Raw genomic sequence first — 8,475 nt, forward strand, 5'->3', positions numbered from 1 at the left:
TTGCTTAACAATTACATGATCCATTTAACAACTGTGATTTTTCTTAACAACCATGGTAAAAATGGTAATAAAACTGGGCACAGCTCATTTACAAACTGCCTTGCTTAGCAACAGAAATTCTGGTTCCAATTCTGGTTGTGAGTCAAAGATTAACTTTACTTCAAATTGCAGGGTGTCCAAATATGACGGATATGAGTCACGTATCTTAAGTTATAAGCTGTCATATTTTGTTCTGGCTCAGTTCATTGACTAGTTTCAAGCAATTATGGCTTCTAAGCCATAATTATGATTTAGCATTGTGTATGAATTTATATGTGGCTTCTTAACCATAAGGAATTGCTTTCAGATTGTCCAGCAATAACGAAGTTAAAACTCAAGGATACATACATACATACATGCATACATACATACGATGATGCAGTGGCTCAGTGGTAAAGACACTGGGCTTATTGGCTGGAAAGCCAGCAGCTCAGATTTGAGACCCAAGCTCCATGTGACAAGGTGAACGCCTATCCTTGCCCCGGCTCCTGTCAATCTAGCACAGGATGCGTCACATACTGGCCATGCCCACACCTAGTTTAGCAAAGGGCTAAAAACTTGAGATATGTCATGGATGCGAGTTTGACATCCTTGACCTAGCAGTTCGAAAGCATGCAAATGTGAGTAGATAAATAGGTACCACTATGGTGGGAAGGTAACAATGCTCCATGATATCATGCTGGTCACACGACTACAGAAATGTCTTTGGAAAGAGATGGCTCAATGACCTTGAAACAGAGATGCTCACTATAGTTGGCAACGACTAGCAGAATAAAATCCACAAGAGACTCCTTTCCTTTACCACACACACACACACACACACACACACACACACACACACACAGTTTATATCAATACCAAATTATTTGGGAATAAGAAATACTTTCCTATTTGAAATGTGTTTAAAGTGTGCCTTGATGGGCTCCATTTCCATTTAATATTTCCTCTAATACTCCGAATGATGCTGTATTCCAGGTGTTATGGGAAATTTAAAACAGCAGTCCAGATATCAGTACTGATGGGCACTGCTGAAATATTGGATATGACTATTTGAATTGCACTAAGAAGAGGAATCTTCTGTCTAGAATCATCATTTGAGAGCTGCTACCCAGGAAGGTGCTATAAATGTTTTATTCTATTAGAGCAGTGGTCCCCAACCCCCGGTCCGTGGACCGGTGCCGGGCCGTGGAGTACCTGGCACCGGGCCGCGCAGCGGCCGGGGGACATGAACGCTGCAGCGCAAAGGCTCCTGGGCCATGCGCAATGGGCCGTGCGCAAAAGCTCCTGGGCCGTGCCCCCACCCCTGCGCGCGCTCAGCGGGCCGCAGCGATAAAAAGGTTGGGGACCACTGTATTAGAGAATCTCCCAGGGGGTCAAAAAGTATGAAAAACACCTTTTCATTATACTTTTAAGGGGTGGTGGAGGTGAAGGAAATGATTCATGGGTGCATTTCTAGCACATTCTGACATTCTTATCATATAAGGAGATTCCAAGGAATATAATCTATACTGGGAATGTATGCTCCTCCCATACAGGGGTGAAATCTAGCAGGTTCTGACAGGTTCTGGAGAACTGGTAGGGGAAATTTTGAGCGATTCGGAGAACCGGTAGCAGAAATTTTGAGTAGTTCGAAGAAGAACTGGCAAATACCTCCTCTGGCTGGCCCCAGAGTGGGGAGGGAATGGAGATTTTGTAGTATCCTTCCCCTGCCATGCCCACCAAGCCATGCTCACCAAGCCACACTACACCCACCAAGCCACGCCCACAGAACAGGTAGTAAAAAAATTTGTACTTCACCACTGCTCCCATAGCAATGTTCCATAAGATCTGTGTGAATCATGACCTCAGGTTCCTCATTATGGCTTCCCCATTGGCAGGAATAGAACATGCCTCATGATAAAATACAGGTACTTCTTGACTTACAACCAGTGGTGGGATTCAAGTAATTTAACAACCGGTTCTCTGCCCTAATGATTTCTTCCAACAACCAGTTTTCCAAACTGCTCAGAAAGTTAACAACCGGTTCTCCCGAAGTAGTGCGAACTGGCTGAATCCCACCACTGCTTACAACAGTTCATTTAGTGAACTTTCGAACTTACAACAGCACTGAAAAAAGTGATTTATGACCACTTTTCACACTTATGACCATTTAGCATCCCCATGGCCATGTGATTTACATTTGAATGCTTGACAATTGGTTTATATTTATGACGATTGCAGTGTCCCGGGGTTATTTTACATCCCTCTGACAAGCAAAATCGATGGGGAAGCTAGATTCACTTAATGTTGTGGCCCGCCAGCAGCCTGCGCGGATTGTTGCTGATCCCGATGATGAGGAGGCTGGTGTGGTGCTGCGCCAGCAGCCTGTGCAGCCGGCGTTCGAGTTGGACAGCGAGGAGGCTGAAGAAGATGTGATGCCAGACGGAGGGATTCAGTCAGGGCCTTCAGAACCTCCAGAGGCTCCTTTAAGTGCAGAGGATGAAGAGATGGAGCCTCTTCTCAATGCACGGGCACGCACAGCTGCCAAAAGGCAGGAGTGGTTCCTCAGGAGGAGGTCTCCTCGAGAGTAAGGCTTGGGGCTAATTGGCCACTCCCTTAGCCTATTTAAGAAAGAATGCAGCTTGCAATAAGCTGCAGGAAACAACTTTAGTTCGCTAATCATCGTGTTGGGATTTCTCTGCAACCTGGTTTCTGGGCTTTCTCCCAACTCCAGTAAGACTTTGACTATCTTATCTGTGGAATTCTGGCAGGCTGTTAAGAATGCTTATTAACAGCCGGCAATTGATAAAACTACATTATTTGAGTAAAGTTTTGTTCAGTGTTTTTGTGTGCTGTGTTCTTTGGGATCCATGGCTGGGGCAGAACACTTAACAACAGTGTTGCTAAGTTAACAACTGCAGCGATTCACTTAATAAATATGGCAAGAAAAGTCGTAAAGTGGGGCAAAACTCACTTAACAAATTTCTCACTTAGCAACATAAATTTTGGGCTCTGTTGTGCTCGTAAGTTGAAGACTACCTGTACATGTTCTCCTTTCGCAGAGTTGTGTAGAGATTTGCAGGAACCAAATATGGGCAAAATCATAGATTAGGCATTCTATCTAATCTAAGTATTACTGATGCTATTAATGATCTGTTTAGCAAATAGATGATTATTTTATTTTATTTATTTTTATTTTTATTTGATTTATATGCCGCCCTTCTCCGGAGACTCAGGGCGGCTTACAGTGCGTTAAGCAATAGCCTTCATACTTTTGTATATTTTATACAAAGTCAGTTTATTGCCCCCACAAACTGGGTCCTCAATTTACCTACCTTAGAAAGGATGGAAGGCTGAGTCAACCTTGAGCCTGGCAAGATTCAAACTTACTTTAATTGCAGACAGCTGGTGTTAAATTACAGTGCTTTTGTCTGCAGAGCTATCCAGGCTCTGCAGACAAGATTAGATCATACATTGTAAAAAGAACCATGGCAAAGTTTAACCTCAGCTTCATTTTCCAAAGCTTTTCTGGAAACATTTGGTCATACTTCGTGTCTCAGCGGAAAATTGAAATCTGTTATGCTGTTGAGGAAAATGAATTATCTTATTCAAAAAAAAATATTTTTTTTTGGAGAAATATTGATGCATTGATTTAAAAATTCCAGAGAATTTCTCCCTCTCTTCCCTTTCTTAGGAGTGCTGTAACCAAAAGGCTATGACAAGCTTTACTGTGCTGGCTCCAAAACTCTCTATCGCTTTGTAGTGGCTTTATTAGACCAGCTGTCTCTTTTCTGTATTTGGTTCATCCTGAGCCAAAGGAAGCACTGAGAAGGGGTGCCATGTCTGTGACCTTAAGCACAAGCAGCCTCTTGTGCAGCCTCATGAAGCTTTGAGGACTATGGTGACTGTGTGTGGTTAGACAAATGCTTTATGTGGATATAGTTAAAAGGGCTCGGGAGCAGGTGACATTCCCAAATGCTTCTAAATAAATCTGCACATGTTGTATAAGGTCAAACTTGCCCATGCTTGGGGTTTATTGGAAGCTCAAATAGTAATAACAGACTCTTGTGTCCCTACTTGAGGTCATAGATTTGGACGCACATTGTTAACACTGAGACAGTGAAGGAAAATATGAACACACTGGAATCTTGCAGGAGGCTAATGAAGCCTTTTGCCCCAAGAAATACCAAATCCTATCACAAATTAAGAAAGAAGTGATGGGGGAGAGAGAATAAAAGATTTTAATATCCAAGAATTAGGGATGTACAAAATTAAATGTTTTAAGGTTTACTTGGTTTTGTTGATGAACTCTCATTGTTTGACATTTTACAGCAACCACTATCATGTCCCTCTTTTGAGTCGGGATCTGGAGGTACCTTTTTCCCCTGTCTGTCTACTTGTATAGCCATTTCCAGAAGGTGGTGCTGAGGGATTATTGCTCTGTCTGTCCTTGAGCAGTTAAACCTTGAGATTTTAGTATATTTCCCATATAATTTAGTATCTTTATGAAGAAGCTCTCTAGATCAAAGAAGCACCATGAGTCAAACATGACATCCAAATTTACCTTCTTTTCTTTCATCCAGTCCAGGTGAGGCAATGTATAATTTGAATGCACAGCCAAATTAGTTCATGGACTGGAGATCAGCCTGTATAAACTGTAGCTCAGATAAGAAAAGATAAGAGCTACCATTTGAGTCATGGGTGTCCACTGCTACCCACAATAAGATGCAACAATGGCATCTTGAACCAAACCCCACACTTTTTACTTCATTCCTAAAACCAGACACAGTTACTTTAGTCTTGAATTTGCATTGTGATGATCTTTCACCATCAATACCCTCATCCCATTCTTTCCAAGGATGCTTATGCTTATCATTGGGATGGGTCATTAATACATCTGAATGACATTCAAACTCTTTGGGGAGAAGTTTTCATTTTCCTTGATATTTGGCTGCAGTTCTTGTGGTGCTAAGAATCCATCTTTATCATAGGAGGTGTAGGCAGCCTTGATGTCTGGAAGCACATTTTATTAGCTAAAATAAGTGCTGTATTTCTATTTGGAAAAGTTTAACAATCCTATCTACAACATACGGAATAATCCATACTTGTGGAGATGGACTACCAGAGAATAGATAGTACCAACTGTCTATTCTCTGGTAGTCCAGTTCTCCAAGTATGGATTTTTTAATATGTTGTACATGGGATTACTTTGAAAATAAATTTATATCAGATCAAAACAGACCTTCTAGGTTGCTAACTGGGGCTGACTGATATGATCGTATGATTTCAATACTTTGTCAATGATTCTATCTTCCATTTCTGAGATTACTTTGAAACACCTGCTGCAGATATCAACAGTTTTACTTTCTTGCTCTGCTCTGCTCTGCTTTGCTTACCTGTATGTCTCACCTAAGTGACTCCAGGTAGTTCACAAAGTTTTTTACTACCGGTTCTGTGGGCGTGGCTTGGTGGGCGTGGCTTGGTGGGTGTGGCAGGGGAAGGATACTGCAAAATCTCCACTCTCTCCACACTCCTGGGCGAAAGATATTGCAATATCTCCATTCCCACCCCACTCTGGGGCCAACCAGAGGTGGTATTTGCTGTTTCTCCGAACTACTCAAAATTTCTGCTACGGGTTCTCCAGAACCTGTCAGAACCTGCTGGATTTCACCCCTGTATTCAAATTATGGAAAACCTTCCCCCTTTAAGATCCCCTAGTGCCCACATTGTCATTTTTCTGACAAAGATGCTTCATTTCCCAGTAATGCCCATTTTTATGTTATTGTGGTGATATTTGAATTTGTTGACTTTGTAATGTATTGCTTATTTTTTTTAGATTTAGATAATGTATTCAGAATAACTTTATTAATGTATGGAATAAGACATAATTTGTCAATTTTAAATTAATGTTACTGCTTATTATTTTAGTGGTTTTTAAAAAAATAAATAAACCTAGAATCACCTCTAGGCAAGATGGGTGGCATACAAGTTGAATAAAATGAATAAATAAACTCAGTAAAGAAAACTAAAGTACATTTAGGATGAATTCCAAGTGGCCCTTCCAATGGAACGATTTTTGCCAATGCAATGGAAAGGTGAGTGATTCCCTCTCTATCAAGCAGCTTGTTGCAAAGGGGAATTTACTGGATCAGATTTCAAAAGAGCACAGAGGCAGAGAAAAGAAAAGCTCCATTGCAATGTAGAATGTCACCTTTTACTTACAAATGAGATATGATTCAGGCAGGTGGCTCACTCTAAAGGCCACACTTGGCTTTTCAAATATTAGAACCATGGTTACCTTCATACAGAATGTCTAAAATGTACATTTTTGAATATGGCAAACATGGGAAAAACTTATATCAGAAAATATATACAGCCTCTCCAGATTACCAAAGAGCAATTACAGGGTGTAAATACAGCTGTTGGAATAAAACAAAGGGAATTCAGTTCTAAATTCCCAGTCAGTCACAAAGCTCAGCAGATTACTTGGGGCAAGTAATTGTCTCTCAGTCTGAGCTACCTTCATGAGATGGTTGGTGAGGTCATATCGAGCCTGATGGTGAGAAGAACTGGATCAGTGGTGGGTTTCAAATTTTTTTTTACTACCGGTTCTGTGGGTGTGGCTTGGTGGGCATGGCAGGGGAAGGATACTATAAAATCTCCATTCCCACCCCACTCCAGGGGAAGGATACTGTAAAATCTCCATTCCCTCCCCAATCCAGGGGAAGGTTACTGCAAAATCCCCATTTCCTTCCTATCAGCTGGGACTCAGGAGGCAGAGAATAGATGCGGGTCGGGCCAGTCAGAATTTTTACTATCCGTTCTCCGAACTACTCAAAATTTCCACTACTGGTTCTCCATAACTGGTCAGAACCTGCTGAAACCCACCTCTGTACTAGATGCTATCTTCAGCTCATCAGGGTAGAGGAAAGATGGGGTACAACAGTGAGTGGACAACTCTGTGATCTGTTAGTTAGATCAACCTTTGAGAGAAAGGTAGTGCAGTTTGATGGGACCAGAATGTACATTAAATTGTAAATTGATCATTTTTTTTTTTACCCCAACACTGGACAGTCCCATTATCATGTAAGAAGAGTATATTATAAATAAAAAAAAAAATTGTAATGGAAATGAACTTCGACAATAAGTCAAAATTTGTTTACCTCAACAGATAAAACAGGATGGGCAAAAAAGCAATGAGAGCAAGAGTGACTTCTCATTTCCTGCTGGCTTCCCAATTGACTGTGCTTGTAGGAAGCTGTCAGGGAGCATTGGAAATTACAATCATGTGACAATGGGGATGATGCAAAAGTGACAACTTTCTGAATAAAATGATCTTTGTATCGTGGAAATTTTAATTAGTAGTGGGTCCGGGTTTTTAATACATTCTTTAAGTTAACAGATTTTAGGTATCTTGACTCAAAATTGTTGCAGGTTAATTAACTGATTGCGCTAACGGGGTGGATGGGTGGGTGGGTGACAAACAGACAAACACAATGAGAGCGTTAGTAGTATACAGATAAATTGGGGAAATTATAGCTTTCTTTGCTGACTTGCATAGTTAATGGTAATCAGGCCTGGTTACTGAATAATATACTAAATAAACTACATTATGCAATTGAGGAATGGTATACTTTACATATACTTGTCTGATATACTTTACATTATAGATAGATGGAGAGACACAGAGAGAGACACACAGAGTGAGAGAGACAGAGAGAGGTGCGGCGAGGGGAAGAAATGAGATACCCAATATATTTATCTTAAAAACATGTTTGTGTTTCTTTTGTCACTGCATATATAGTATGATCATGTATTTATAAAGCAGAAGACAAAGTTCATGAAATCATGAGGAAAGGAAGTACCAGAATTAACCTACATTAGAAGGACTGTACCATCTAGCTGACAGATAGTAATAATCAACCTTTTAAAAGTGACTTCACCCTAGTAGGCAATAAAGATTTGTATCCAGCCATAGCATGTCATGTATATAGGAATTTCCAGTCAAAGAACTGTAAGCAAGAGTTGTGCTGAGATAAATGCTGTGTTCTTGCTGGTAAGATTGACAGCTTTTCTGTGTAGACAGAATTTCTGTCAATTTCTCTTGCAAAGCTGTTTTGCAAACTACAACTGGCAAGTGTAGTATACAACCCACAAAGTGACTTCAGCCCCAAATTCAGTCAATCCAGCTACTTCTCTTCCAGTGTGCACGAGGCCCATTATTTCCTCAGGAAAACCTACGGTAGGTTTCTCAGGTACAATGCTTTATTTCTGAAGGAACCTTTGATCTTATATTTGAATACTTAATCAAGCAAACAGATCCTAACAACACTACGATTCTGTAGAATAATAAAAATAACAAAACCACATCTTATATGTATTATATCAAATGATCAGCGCAAGACTACTATTCATGCCATCACACTATCATAGGGTATGACTACTGAACTTCTCCTT

Source organism: Pituophis catenifer, unplaced genomic scaffold, assembly GCF_029215685.1.
Source record: "Pituophis catenifer annectens isolate HBS135680 unplaced genomic scaffold, rPitCat1.0.hap2 SCAF_2, whole genome shotgun sequence".
NCBI lineage: Eukaryota > Metazoa > Chordata > Lepidosauria > Squamata > Colubridae > Pituophis > Pituophis catenifer.